At 44.6% G+C, this 13,920-nt stretch overlaps 1 protein-coding gene across 4 annotated transcripts in view; it reads left to right on the top strand.

Annotated features, from left to right (window-relative positions):
* The first annotated feature begins 3,169 nt into the window (after positions 1-3,169).
* Positions 3,170-13,920, top strand: part of ANXA2 (annexin A2) — a 46,227-nt gene continuing 35,476 nt past the window's right edge. The window contains exons 1-2 of one of the 4 annotated variants that reach the window (XM_077128074.1): positions 3,593-3,696; positions 6,116-6,213. The gene's annotated coding sequence lies outside the window, so the exon portion shown is untranslated. Of the gene's footprint in view, positions 3,187-3,206; positions 3,447-3,588; positions 3,697-6,115; positions 6,214-13,920 lie in introns of those variants that run through there. The other 3 variants (XM_077128075.1, XM_077128076.1, XM_077128073.1) reach the window with 3 other exon arrangements.

The following is a 13,920-nucleotide window of genomic DNA, read 5'->3' as shown; positions in this document are numbered from 1 at the left end:
TCATCTCACTCCACCATCTTGGTGATTTCACTCTCAGCCAAAACAGTTTTTTTAAAAGGACAAAGTTGGAGGACTCACACTTCCCAAATACAAAACTTACAAAATGTACAAGATGACCTGGCAATTCCACTCCTAAATACCCAAAGAAATTGAAAACTGTGATTCAAACAGTACTTGTACACCAATCTTCATAAGAACATTATCCACAATGGCCAAAAGGTGGAAGCAGCCCAACAGTTTATCAATAGATGAGTGGACAAAATAAATGTGGTACATATACACAATGAAATATTATTTGGCCATGAGAAGGAATGGAGTTCTGAGACATGCTGCAACATGGATGAACTTTGAAAGCATGATGCTGAGTGAAATATGCAAGGCACATAAGGATAAATACTGTATGATTTCACTTATATGAAATATCTAGAAATGGAAAATTTGTAGACAGAAAGTTGATCAGAGGTTACCAGAGGATGGGAGGGGGCAGGTAGGTATAGGGGATGTTGTTACTCGGTAGGTATAGTGTTTGGACAATTTGAAAATTTAAAAATGAAATTAACTTTTCAAAAGTTTATTAGTTTGTACAGTCTTCCTCATTACACAGTCCACATCTAGTTTATTCTTGCCAATAATTATAAAAGCACAAACAAAAAACAGAAAAAAGAACCCAAAAGAAAATAAAAACTGAGCATAACAGCAGATTAAAGCAGGGCAAGTGCAGACCATATTCAGCTCAGCACTTGTTTTTCTACAGGCTGTGAACTAAGAGGACTGGCAACTTCGACTTTGGCTTCTTGAAAGCCAACTGCCATGACTACGTTGGAAGAGAGAGAGAGAGAGAGAGAGAGAGAGAGAGAGAGAGAGAGAGAGAGAGAGAGAGAGAGAGAGAGAGAGAACCTGAGAGACCAAAGGAGAGGCCCAGCTAGCCCTCAGCCATTCCAGCCACCCCAGCTGAGGCACCGGACAAGAGAATGAAGCCACTTTGGGTCCTCCCCAACTCTGCTTGAGCTGTCCTAACCAAAACCAAATGGAGCAGAGCAAATTGTCCTGAGCCCTGCCCAGACTGAAGAATCATGAACAAATACATGATTGCTTATGTTTCAGCCACTATGTTTTGGGGTAATTTGTTACATTGCAGTAAGTAACTGATATAAGGACTTACTTGGGTGCATTATTTAATCTCTGGAGTGGGCAGGTTTTATTTGGGCTCCAGTTTCTCTATAAAAATCAGGGACTGAACAGGTTACTCTCTGAGTTTCCTTTCTGCTCTGTTTTATTACTCTGAATAATTTTTTTCTATCATTCTATTACATTTTAGTGAATGCCTATCAATGCTAATAGAGGCACTGTTAAAGTTGTTGAGATACAGCAGATGAGAAATAAAAAAATTGAAATCTGAGGTCTCCCCAACCGTGAAAACAGAAGGAGAAAAAAGGAGAAGAAAGCAAGGAGAATCTTTAGAATTGAAATGTCAGAATTTCTTGTATACTGGTAGAACTGGCCTCACATTCCTCAGAAATAGCAAATCATGACTTTCAGTAACTTCATTTATGTGGTAACCCCAGTGCAAAGTTCTTTAGCATGCAGCAAACAATGACTGTTGCACAGTTTGGATTTGCAGGATGACCAGGGTAAGTAAAAAATTCTTTTGGATACTTGGTGTCTTTTATACATTCCACATGATTTGAATGAAATGTTTTCTTCCATAATGGGCTAACTGTAGCACAATTAGCACCAAGAGGCTGCGGAATCTGCCTCAAGAACTAGAGAAGGAAGGCAGAATTATGCACACTATTATTTTCTGGCTGGCTTCCCCAATGTTTCAAAATGCTCACTGAATAGGGAAACATAGTTTCTGCCTTCAAGGCTTTCACTTTAAGTTGAAGAACCATAAATGTAGGTCAGAAGTGGTATCAAAAGTGTTGCTTTATGAAACCTAGTGTGGATGATAATGGTGGCTAATTATACAAATATAAGAAAAATTTTTCCATGAACTAGAACAAATGTATGTCACTATTACAAGGTGTCACTAATGGGGTGGTATATGGGTAAAAATACAATTAATGCAAACAGGTTTATAGTTAACAGTGACGTTGTAATATTCTTTCATTAGTTGTAACAAAGACACTGTACAAAAAGTAAATGTCAATAATAGGGGGATATAAGGGAGGGCTGTAGGATTTTTCTTCCTCTTTAGAAGAAATGGGAATGTTCACATATAGATTGTGGTGGTGAATGCACAACTATGTGATTACACCAGGAGCCATGGATGATAGTACACTTAGGATGGATTGAATGCTGTGTGAATAAACTTTAAAAAAAAATAAAACAAAAACACTTAAGGGATCTATTCTCCTTTTGCCCTTCTGATGGGACCTTTGACGTATACTTTCTTGTGAAAGAACTGGGCAACAGTGAGTTCTAGGCTGAGGGTCCAGAGACCCCAGTTCTGGTGTGAATTTTGCAGCTAATTGGCGGGTTAACATGAGCATGGCACTGAGAGTCTTCTGACCTTAGCTTCTTCTTCTATGGGCACTGGATGATCCTTCTACCATTCTCTGATTCTTCCCAGGAGTGAACTGACGCTTAACTGAAAGCAAAAATGGTTGTGCCGAAAGACGCAGCAACATCAGGTCTAGAAGAAAGAACTGTATGAAGTGAGAGTACAAGAAGGAAATTCAAAGGCGCAGCATTCCTGCTAGTTTGAGGTTTAACACAGTATTTGCTCAGTCACACACAAACACATTTGTTGGCCTACATGTTGCCAATGTTAGCTCGTGGAAGCAATGCAAGGAAAGGAAAAGCAAGAAACTGAGCAAAACCGAGGGAGAGCGGGCCAAGCGGCTGGGAAAGAATGGCAGTAATAAAAGAAGGAAGGCAGGAAACGCCTTTGCTGGAACTCGGGGTTCAAAGCCACCGGCCCCACCCAGTCCGGGACGTCCTGCCCCAAGGACTCGCGGGGCTGCCGGACGCTCGGGTGTGGGACCCGATCCTCATTCGGACCCCGGCCCAACGTTTGGCTCGGGCTTCGGCCTTCCGGGAGCTCGCAGCCCCGGCTCTGGCGAGCCCAATGCTGGAAGGCCGGGGCGGGCCAGACTGCAAGGCAGGGCCTGGCGACTCGCCCTCCCGCGCTCCCGCTCCTCCCGGGAACTGCCGGCTGGAGGGGAAGCTAATGTGTTTGCAGAGGTAATGGATATCTGGATGCAAACGGCCTTAGTTCAGGCGAATCACGACGGATGCTTCTTGGAACAATTGTTTTCTCCACTGCATTGACGCGGAAAAAAAACCCAATAAGTGACTTAACTAAGCCCACAGTCCACTTAAGTGCCAACTTACTAACCCAAGCCCCGGCTGCGAACCCGACGTGGCGCTCCTGAAGGGAGAAGAAACAAGGCCGACAATGGGCCTCGAGGAAGCCTGAGCGTCTCGGCGGGGCTTTAAGGAGGGTAGGGGCGTGGGCGTGGGGGCCGCTCCCTCGTGGCGCGGCCCGGAGAACTTTCCTGGGCGAGGCTGCCCCTGCGGGCGGGCGGGCCCGGGAGGGTGAGTCACCCGGAGCCCCGGTGGGAGCGGGCAGGGGGCGGGGCGGGGCGGGCCTCGCCTGGCCGAGGGAGGATGTGGCGGGTATAAAAGCCCCTCCCAGGCCGGCCGGCTCCGCTCGGCATCTGGAGACGCCTGCAGTTTCGCCGACCGGCCCAGGTAAGCGGGACGCACCCGGCCCGCCCGCTATGGCCCCGGGGCCGCCGCGCTAGCGGGTCCAAAGCGCAGGGGAGGAGGCAGTGGCCTCGTAAAGAGACGGGGACCCGGGAGGCCATCCGGGAGAGGGGCACCTCCGCAGTGGGGGGGGGGGGGGGCCTGTGTGCGGGCCCGAGCGGCGCCGGGGCCTGGGGCGCAGCGCGGAGGCGGGGGTCGGGCCCCGCAGGCCCGGCAGGGAGCGCGGGCGACGCTGCCCCGGGGAGGGGAGCCCAGGGAGGCCAGGCATTCCAGCGGCGCGAGGCCCGCGCGGGGCAGGGTGTGGCCGCCCGGGGAGCGGCGGGTCGGGTGCGGAGCAGTTGTCCACGGGCATTTCCCTCCACATTTAACAAAAGCTCTCCCGCCATCTAGAAAGTAATCTCCATTTGTTCCAAGTTACTTTACTCGAAAGAAACGCACGTTTGTGGCGCTTGAACCGACCGCAGCAGGAAAGCACTGGGGAGAAGAAGGAAGGGTGGAAGTTCTGGGCAGCAGGCCATTCCCCCTCGCCCCCCCTAAGTAAAACCAAAACTACAACATAACCTAAAAAACCTCAGCTCATTTTCTTTTGTCCAGATTATCTTGTAGGATAGCAACTTCTGATTTCAGTGTTTCTGGAGATTTTCTGTTGATTGGGAGTCACTCTCAGCCTGGTAGAACACATCTGCATCAGGAAGTGCCCCCCCCCCCACCGTTGTTCTGTGGGGAGCCTGGGCTTGACTGTTACTCGGATGATGCGACAGTGAGTCAGGGACTAAGGGTACAGAAAAGGGCGTGGCTCCCCGCCCGCTCCCCGCAGCTCTGGGAGGCCAGCGCCAGCATCTGCTATGGGACGCTTGGGTTCCTTATCTGCCAAGAGTAGTTCAAGGCTACCCGTTCTTATTTCCATCTGCACAGGGTTATTATTGCAGGTTTCGAAAACCAATAAGTACATTTGGAAAGTACAGTGAAAACGGCAAGTGCAGTACCAGTACAAAGTGTCATCATTGCGATAAGATTTGCTGTTTGTGATTTATGGATGCTGAATTTGTATGTAAAAGAGTCGGGCCTCGTAGGTGCACATTGGGTCTGTCTTTGCCAGACTCCTGGAGTTCAGGGTCCCTGGGCCTTTGAATTCAGACTGCTTCTAATAAGGATTCTTTCCAAAAGTGGGTGTCACTTGCCTGCTTGGAGCTTGGTGGTGTGGAATGCAGAATGTTCTGTCCCACTGTAACAATGTTAGAAGAATGTGCTTGAGTTCCCAGGCTAGCCCAGAAGATCATTTTTAACGTGCACTGTATCTAAGTACTGATACTGCATGCCTGATGTGGGTGTGGGGAACAGCCTGAGGAGGATATGTGGGTAGGGAAAATGAACAGCTGGAATGTTTTTAGTTTCAAGACTGGTCTTGATTAAACTATTTTAATGAGAAAATTACGTATTTGTCCCCTCTCCTCTTTCTTCTCTCGGCCTTCCTCTAACTTCTTTAGAGACCGGTTCTTCCAACATGTTACAAACCATTCTGGTTTTTTCAGTCTTGCTGCATTCGCTCCTCTGTCCATTTCAGTATAGTTGTACCCAGCTAGGGGATTAGCAGATTGAATCAATATTCATTAAATTAGGATTTGTTTTGTGGTCCCCAAATCCTCAGCAATCCGAAGGAGTTACGTTATTTAAAAAACAACAAAAACTGGTCAATCAGATCTTTAATTTATAGAATTTGAAGCTATGGAATCAAGGAATAATAATATTCAGACAGTGTGAAGGGAAAATTTAGGTGAAGGTGAGGTTTAGAGAGGCAAACTTGAAGAAGTGTCCCTGTGGCCAGTAACAGTAAAGACATTTCAGTTTAGCAGTTTTCTCCCTTCCTCTACGTGTACCTGTTATCTAAAAGTGTCAAGGTTTTCTGCAGAAGTACTCATCGCATGGGCAGTGCAAGGGTGTGGCCTTCTACGTGTATTTTTTCAGTTATGATTTGGATACTGCCAGGCTTTTGTCATTTCCTGCAGTACCACCTGACCTGCCTGCAGAAAATGCGCAGGAAATATAGCTGACTCACTGGCTTTTATTAGCAGCTGAATTATGGACTGGAATCTCAGTATTTAAAGTATTGATTGACATTAAGCTTGCAGTAATGGCCATTAGTTTCCTGGCTGATTTCTCATTTAAGTGTTTTTCCTGGCAAGGTAAATATTCCATAATTGGCTATTGATTTTGAGGGCTGTAGGCACTTCCCACCCAGGTGGGCATAGTGTCTGGGACTCGCACCCTGCCTTAAGCCTTTGTTCTAGCTCTTTCTTGTGCAGGGTTCTGAGCCCACTGAGGAGTCCCAGGGTCCAGAGGGCTGTCCTAAGCATCCATTCATTGAACAAAATATTTTTTAATTACCTGTATTTGTGATTCACAGTTACAGGCACTGGGAATATAGCAGTGAATAAAACAGACACAAAAATTCCTTCTCTTGGAGACCTTACTTCTAGCAGGAAGAGAAAGAAAAGAGACACAGTAAGTGACTCGTATAGACAGTTATCAGATTTTAAATATGACCTTTACTTAAAGTAATGTGAGATTTCAAACTTGGCTACAGATCCAAGCATCCTATTAAGACCGCCTCTCGGGAAGCTTTATATAAAGCTAATCCTGACTTTTAACTTGCTTTCCAGATTTGATTGTGAGAACTAAATAGAGTGGTGTGTACCTCTTTCTTTTTTTTAACAGATGGAATTCCACTTCCCTCATTTTCCCTGGTGCCACACCCTATTCTAGTTGTAGGCCACACCAGAGGAAATTACAGTTCTTTAAAAAAATTCTTTCCGCCCATTCACTATCGGGTATATTTTTCCCTCTCCAGTTGCCAGAGGTAGTCCCCAGCTACTTTGTTGAGGGGTCAGGTCAGCAGTAGGAATCAGGAGATACCCAGGCTTGTACTTCTGGGTGAAATCTGCCAAGATTACCTCCAAATCTCTCTTCTGTTGTACACCCGCAAGCTTTTAAGTCATTTTCACACAACCCTGACCAGAGGGCAACTCAGTAGCACCCAAGGGGTCTGAGTTCGAATCCCAGATTTGGTGCCGAAAGCTCTGACTCAAGGGGGTGCCTGTGATATGGAACCCTTGCCCCTCCTCTCCCTGCCACACCCAGTCTCCACACTCCTTAGCTCAGAAGGTCAGAGTGTTAAGGCCACTTGTAAACCCTGCCTCCTTACCGCCCCCTGGCTTTAAGTGCTGAAAGGAGACGTAGGTTGCAATTCCATGTTGTCCTGAGGACAGAGCTGGGATCCAAGCAGCCCTGACTGTTCAGAGTAGGGTGCTGGGCTTGGGGTAGGGGGTAGGCTGCAATCACCATGGGAAAGAGGCTGCTCCTGGGGCACACGATCTGCCAGACTTTGCAAAGATTGACACAGAGGCTGGGGATTTAAACCTCTAGCTGCAAAGGTAGGGAATTGGAGCCGCATTTAACACGTTCAGTCTGAGGAAGAGAGAGAAAATGGAGGAAGAAGCGTGTGTTGGAATAAGTAAATTAAAAAAAAAAAAAAGGAAGAAAAAGAAAAGGACCATCTAACACGGAAAGGCCCAGTATATGTAAACCATTAGAGTACAGAATGGACGCTAACTGTGTGCTGTGCTCATTACAATAAGATGCGAGTCCTCGCTACCCTACCCCTCCCTGCATGGGACATGACTCCCAGGAGTGTGGACCTTCCTGGCAACGTAGGACGGAGATCCTGAAATGAGCTGGGACTCGGCATCAGGGAATTGAGAAAACCTTCTCAACTGAAAGGGGGAGGAGAGAAGGAGACAAAATGAAGTGTCAGTAGCTGAGAGATTCCAAACAGAGTTGAGAGGTTATCCTGGAGATTATTCTTACGCATTAAATAGATAGCACCTTTTTAGTTAAGGCGTAACTGAGAGGCTGGAGGGAACTGCCTGAAAATGTAGAGCTGTGTCCCAGTAGCCATGTTCTTGAAGATGATTGTGTAATGATACAGCTTTTGCAACATGACTGTGTGATTGTGAAAACCTTGTGTCTGATGATTCTTTTACCTACCTTATAGACAGATGAGTAAAACATATGGATTGAAAATAAATAAATAATAGGGGGAACAAATGTCAAAATAAATTTAGTAGATTGAAATGCTAGTGATCCATGAATGGGAGGGGTAAAAAAAAAAAAAAAGATGCGAGACCTGCTGGCAGATAGAACAGAAGACGGCGTTTCCATGCTCAGTTCTAATATTTGGCAGGAGCACAGAGCAGGGACGTGTAGCATGAGAAAAGGTAGCATCGATGACTGATTTTTGAATCCTGTTCACTCATTAAGAGATCAGCTGAGCAAGACATGGTGTTCCTAGAGCAGGGAGCATGGCGAGCCGACACCTGGAGGTGGCAGAACAGTGCTGAGTGTACTTGGAGAAGAGTTAACTGTTCAGTTTGACTTTGGCGCTGGGTGTGTGTGTGTGTGTGTGTGCGTGCGCGCACATGTATGCCTGTGTAGGAGGCATTTAAGGGTAGAAAGGTAAAGGCCAGAGTGTAGAAGATCTTGAGTGCTGAATTTAGACTTTTTCCTATGTGCAGCGGGGCCCGTTGGAAATCCAGTATGTGTGCCATAAAACATTGAAATTGAGTTGTACTCTCACTGTACCTGGATTTCTCAACCCTGAAAGAGCTTCTCACTGGATTTCTCAACCCTGAAAGAGCTTGGGGCCAAGTGATCTCATTCTTCCTGCTGGTTTTTTTTCTGTCTCCTCTAACCCGATATCAGGAAACTGGCAGAGAGAGGCTCTGAGAGCAATGAAGCTACAGTGTCTAGATAGCAAACAAATATTGATTCAGATCAGGCAGCAAAAGGGACAGGTCTGAGCTAGTTCTGTTGAATCTGTCCTGTTCATTTTGATCAAGGCTCCTGGGCAGAATTCCAGGAATTCTAGGCTCTGTAACTCCAGCATTACTGAAGGCCAGAAACCCTCGGTGAAAAAGGATGTGCTTTTAGGAAAGTTCTGTTAAACAGAGGTGCTTTGGGTGGGGGTTGGGGTGGGGTGGGGTGGAGGACAGCAGGGAGAACCCGCCTCTACCAACACACACACACACGCACACACACGCGCAGACACACGCGCACACACACACGCACACACACACACGCACGCACGCACGCACCCCCCCCCCCCATTCAGGTCTGTAGTGTCCATGACAGGGTACAGTAGGGAATTTAGTGGGGAAACCCAACCTTCTTACTCCTACCCCCACATTTTGCTTTAAAATCTTCATCCCTGTCTTCTAGTCCCGGATTGATTCATCACGGTTGCTAGGGCTTTGTTTTGTAGTTACGCATCAACATTCCACGTCTAAACGGTAAGGAGGGAGTGCCCACAAAAATGCTGGATTATACCCAGATCTGTTGGTGCAGGCCAGCCCTATTGCAACATGTGTTTGTCTGTTTGTTGGAATTAATATTTGAATTTACTGGAGCTGATTCTTCTTAATTCAGTATGATAGAAATTTGTTTTTACTATTTCATTTTTAGGTTTACTTTTTTTGTGTGTCAACTTTTTTGCAAACTTTGTTTTCTTCTTCTTTTTGTGTTGGAAGAAGTTAAAACTGCCTCACTTGAACTTTTTGATTGTTGTTCAGTGTTTTTGGAGTGAAACAATACAATGGAATCTATAGTAAAATCTCTAGGGCTTTTAAAAAGGACTGAATTATCTTTAAAAGAATCCTTGTTTTAAAATGTAAATGACTTGTTTTCCAACAATTGCATAGATTTCATTAATGTCTGGTTTTGCATTCTGAGCGCTTTTTAATTAGACTATTAACAGCCTCAATTATTACTATTTTCAAGACCACAGAAAACTGATCTGTTCCTTTTCATTAGGGTGGAGCCAGGCAAGACTTTTCTCACACCGGTGGTGAGTTTTCAAACAGGTTTGCTATGGGTGTGGCTCTTTCAGTAAGTCTCACTGTACCTCTCCAGTTTATTTTCTTAAATGAAAAACTTTCCCTAATGAAAGGCCATTTTAACGGTGCTCTCTAGTCACCTGGCCCTTCCCTGGGAATGAAAGGTACTCATGTGTAGAGGCATTCATCAACAGCTTGACTTTGCTGCTTTTCTTTTTCTTGTTTGCAAGTTGAAACCAGTTGGCGAGCTGGGTGAGGCTGCGCTTTTGGAAAGAGTGATGCAGCCCGCCATGTTCATGTTCCCTAGAGAAGTCTGCCAGGAAAGGAGCGGCAGTTCTGCTTCTTGGGAATTTGTGAATTTTACTTTATGCTGAGGAGTTGGTAGAGGTGAAATTGTCTCATCGCAGATAGATTTCATTTTTATTCTCATTCAGCGCAATAGGTGCACAAAGGGTGAACTATTGAATTTGTTTCCAATCAGGAAACGCAGCCTCCAGAATAAATGTTTTGGGAAACAGATGAATGTAAGCGATGGGTCCATCCACGTGACTCTCCTCGTGGGCCCTCCAGTACCTCCCAATCCAAGCTTAGTTTTGCACTGTTCAGAACCTTCTATTTTACACTCCCCACAGGGCACTACACTAGACATGGCTCATGGCTCCTTTTGACCTCCCTGACCCCTGGAATGGTCTACCTCCTACCTACCCACGCCCCATTCTTGCCAGCTCCCCAGACCTTCCCCATGTTTCTCTGGCTGGAACCTCCCACGGAAATTCTCTCTTCTTAAAGTAATTTGCTAATACCCCACCCTAAGTCTTTAGCTGGTCTCCCTTGTACTTTTATCTTTCTGTGTCTTGATCTCTTGGAATGAAGAACCATTGTAGTGAGGTTGAAAGGGCAATGACCCAGGAGTCAGGGGAGCTGGAATCTGGCCCGCCCTTTGCTGCGCATTAGCTGAGTTACCCTGGACAAATCCCTTTGCCCTGCTTGGTTATCCTTTGCCAGTAAGCGAAGAGAGAGCTCCAAGGAAGGCTCTGTGGGGCAGGGATCTTCATTTCCTCCTTTTGTGTATCTCTCACTGCCCTCCGTGTAGTGTGGCCTGAGTGTGTGCTTATTACGGTGTGTTGATAGATGACTTGTATAATACCAGTGCTTGTAGTCTGCAGAAGCACTGCCAAGACTTTCTTTTTTTTTTGCTTTCAAGGGTAGCAGCACACTGACATTCTCATTAGTCAAATGGACTATATGAAACGAATGTTTTAACCACCAGTATGGGCAGGCAGCAAAGCCAGTATTTCTCCCAGGGATTAATCAATCTTATGCAAAATGACTTTGCATTGCCAAGGGATTTGATAGAGTGGAGAAATGAGTGCCATATTTTATTTCTAAGGTGAAAGTTTGTTTGCCATTAAACTTGCATGAAATGGGAAACATATATATGGTTACGAAAGACACTTGCATGGAGTAATAACAAACCTCATAGATGTCACTTTGTGATAATAGTGACTTTTGGTTATTGTGATATTTTTGCTTTTTTTGCAGAATGATTATAAATATGATAAATTAAAATGTTAATTATGCAAAGTAGTAGCTCATTTCCCCCCACAAGTTTATTTATCACCTTGGGTGTGCAATGTAGTCTTAGATCTGTGGGGGAATTGGACTCCATAGGGGAAAGAAGGTATAACCTACCCCTACTGCCTTGAGTTGTATTTATGCATTTGCCACTTAATCTTGAAATATGGTGGACACTCAGTAGCTTTTGCAGAATGAATGAATTTCCTGGTATTGGGAAGTGCTCTCAACATTGAAAGGTGACAGAATGCCGTGGAATGGAGCCTGCATGGAGCAGGGGCCAATGTAGTGATGACTTGAGGAAAAAGGTGAGAGGGTAAGGAGATGGGGGACACATGAACTCAGATGCTGTGGATTAAAAGAGTGTGATGAGGGGAGTCAAGGCAGAAATTTTGACTTGAGTTTTGCTACAGAGTGGACAGAGGGAGGTGAGACTGAATTCTGATGCCAAACTCTGAAGGCTAGACTCGGCTGGGGTAAAAAGGGAGCTAATGAGGGGTAGACTTTGCACTCTTTTGACATGATGAAATAGAGAAATGTTGGTGATGGTGGCATGAAGCACTGCTTTGATGAAAGAGTGACACAATTGTGAAGGGTAAAACAGAAAGGTTTGTGGGGCTTTAAAAAAAATCCCCATTTTTTGTCTCTCTTTATTGTGTTGTGGCTGTGGGAGAAGAATAAACATGAATGGAGAGTGTAAAGAAGTATCACTTTGATCTGTACAGGCCTGGGTGTTCCATGTAAGACATGTGTAGTCAGCTGCCTCCTAGGTGCTCAAGAGTTAGCCAACTTGAAAGAACACCACCATAAAAACGTACTCTGCTGCTATAGTGAAGTTTTTCTAAACATTAGAACCAATAAGTGGAATTTAATTCACCTTTCTTGTAAGTGAAGACAACTGTGTTTGCAGTAGGGACTAGACTTCTGCAATGCAGATGGCAATGGTTTTCCCTCACTCCAGACCTAGTCCAGACCTAGTCCAGTCTGGCCCAGTCCCAGGGGTGATGGTCAGGGCCTGGATTTGGTGGGGAGATGTCCTAGGAAATACACCTCATCTTTGATGAGACCTTTGGAGATGTTTTTTGGCCCAAGTTGAAGTTGAAGGATTCTTGCTATATCATGGCAGACTTTAACTTGTGTGGCTTGACAAGGAATCTCAAACTTAGACTTTAACCAACCTGGCCAGTACAGAGGTTTTAAACCAGGATAAAAATATGGCACCATGCAGTCCTCTAGACCAGCGCTGCCCAGTAGAAGCAAAACGTGAGCCGCAAAAGTAATGGGAAATTTTCTAATAGCCATATTAAAATTAAGAAAAGTTGTTGAAATTAATTATATTTTACTTAACCTGATATGTACCAAATATTGTAGTTGCAAGGTAGAATCGATGTACAAATTATTAATGACAGATTTTACGTCTTCAAAATCCAGTGTCTATTTTAGACTTACAGCACATCTCAGTTTGGACACAGGTAGCTGGGGCTACAGGACAAGACTTCTTACAAAGCAGAATTATGCCCCAGTGGCGTGACATAAGGAGGGTCTGAGAGTTGTGGGAGCTGGGGGGGAATTGGAATACCTGTGCCTGACTTACTTCTTACTATGCTTTCAAAACTTCTGTGAATATCAAGAAGGAAGAGGTGTGGTCTAGGAGAGAGTTCTAGTTGAAAATTTTGCAAAATTACATTTTCAACCACGAATAAAGGCAAATCCTCTCCTCTTACATTCCCCCCTACCTTCCACCCCCACATAGGGCCTGGAATCTGCTTAGTCTAGAACTTTCTAATAACTTAGCAAAGGTCTGTGTTAAATACTCTTTCAAAACTTTTGGGAAAATATTTAAACTAAGGAAACTGTTCAAAGAGAATAGAAAGCTAAATTTGCATGTGCATAATTTTCTTGATCAAAGAAGGTTAAAAGCATAAAGAGACCAAAGTGAGTTGTTGCAATTCAGATGCCATTCTTCACTGTTTTGGGAGGCAGCTCTGCTCTATTTTCTTTACATTTGGGGTACTTATTTCAGACAACCTGACTTTCTCAGTTGAAATTAAATTACTGCTAATTGAGTACTACTTATTGGCAGAGGTTGGGTATACCAATTCCGAGAACTGTATGATTGCAAAGCTGGGAGGCCAGTTTTATCAGGCTACAGTGTCACTGCCCATTTACATCTATTAACTGGAAGATTCAATTCAGCCATTTTTTATATTAAATTGATGTCAGAAAATTCATCCATTGTCGTTCTCATAAGCAGTGCAATAATCTTCTAAACAGTCCTTGGGCTACAAAAATAATTATGAATAAAGGATTCTATTTAGAAATAGGACAGCATGAAATGTTATTGATTTCAGTTCACGCCCACAGTTTTAAGGCCCTTTCTAATATGTTAAATTACTTATGAGAAATATAGAAGTAGTGACTGGCTTGACAAGCTTATCACTTTGTATGAGAAGTGGGAGACCCGGTTTTGTCCTGTTTGAACAAGCTGGATTCGCCTTAAGGCGTACTTGTTTTTGGGTTCACAACTCTGTTTCCCCAGGTTCTGTTTAAATCAAAGAAGGGTAAGTTTAGTAGTCCATCCCAAACCTAATGCACACACTCTTAAAGCTTTAATTTCCCCAGTCATAAAATGGGAATCGTTTCTATTTGTAAAAATTGCTCTTAATATCCTCAGATGAAATGGCCCAAGAAGTAGAAATTAGTATAATGAATTACTCTGCTTCAGGGGAAAGGAAAGCCTCTTCAT

The sequence above is a fragment of the Tamandua tetradactyla genome, chromosome 14, assembly GCF_023851605.1.
Source record: "Tamandua tetradactyla isolate mTamTet1 chromosome 14, mTamTet1.pri, whole genome shotgun sequence".
Classification (NCBI taxonomy): domain Eukaryota; kingdom Metazoa; phylum Chordata; class Mammalia; order Pilosa; family Myrmecophagidae; genus Tamandua; species Tamandua tetradactyla.
This window is presented reverse-complemented; position numbering and strand designations above follow the sequence as displayed.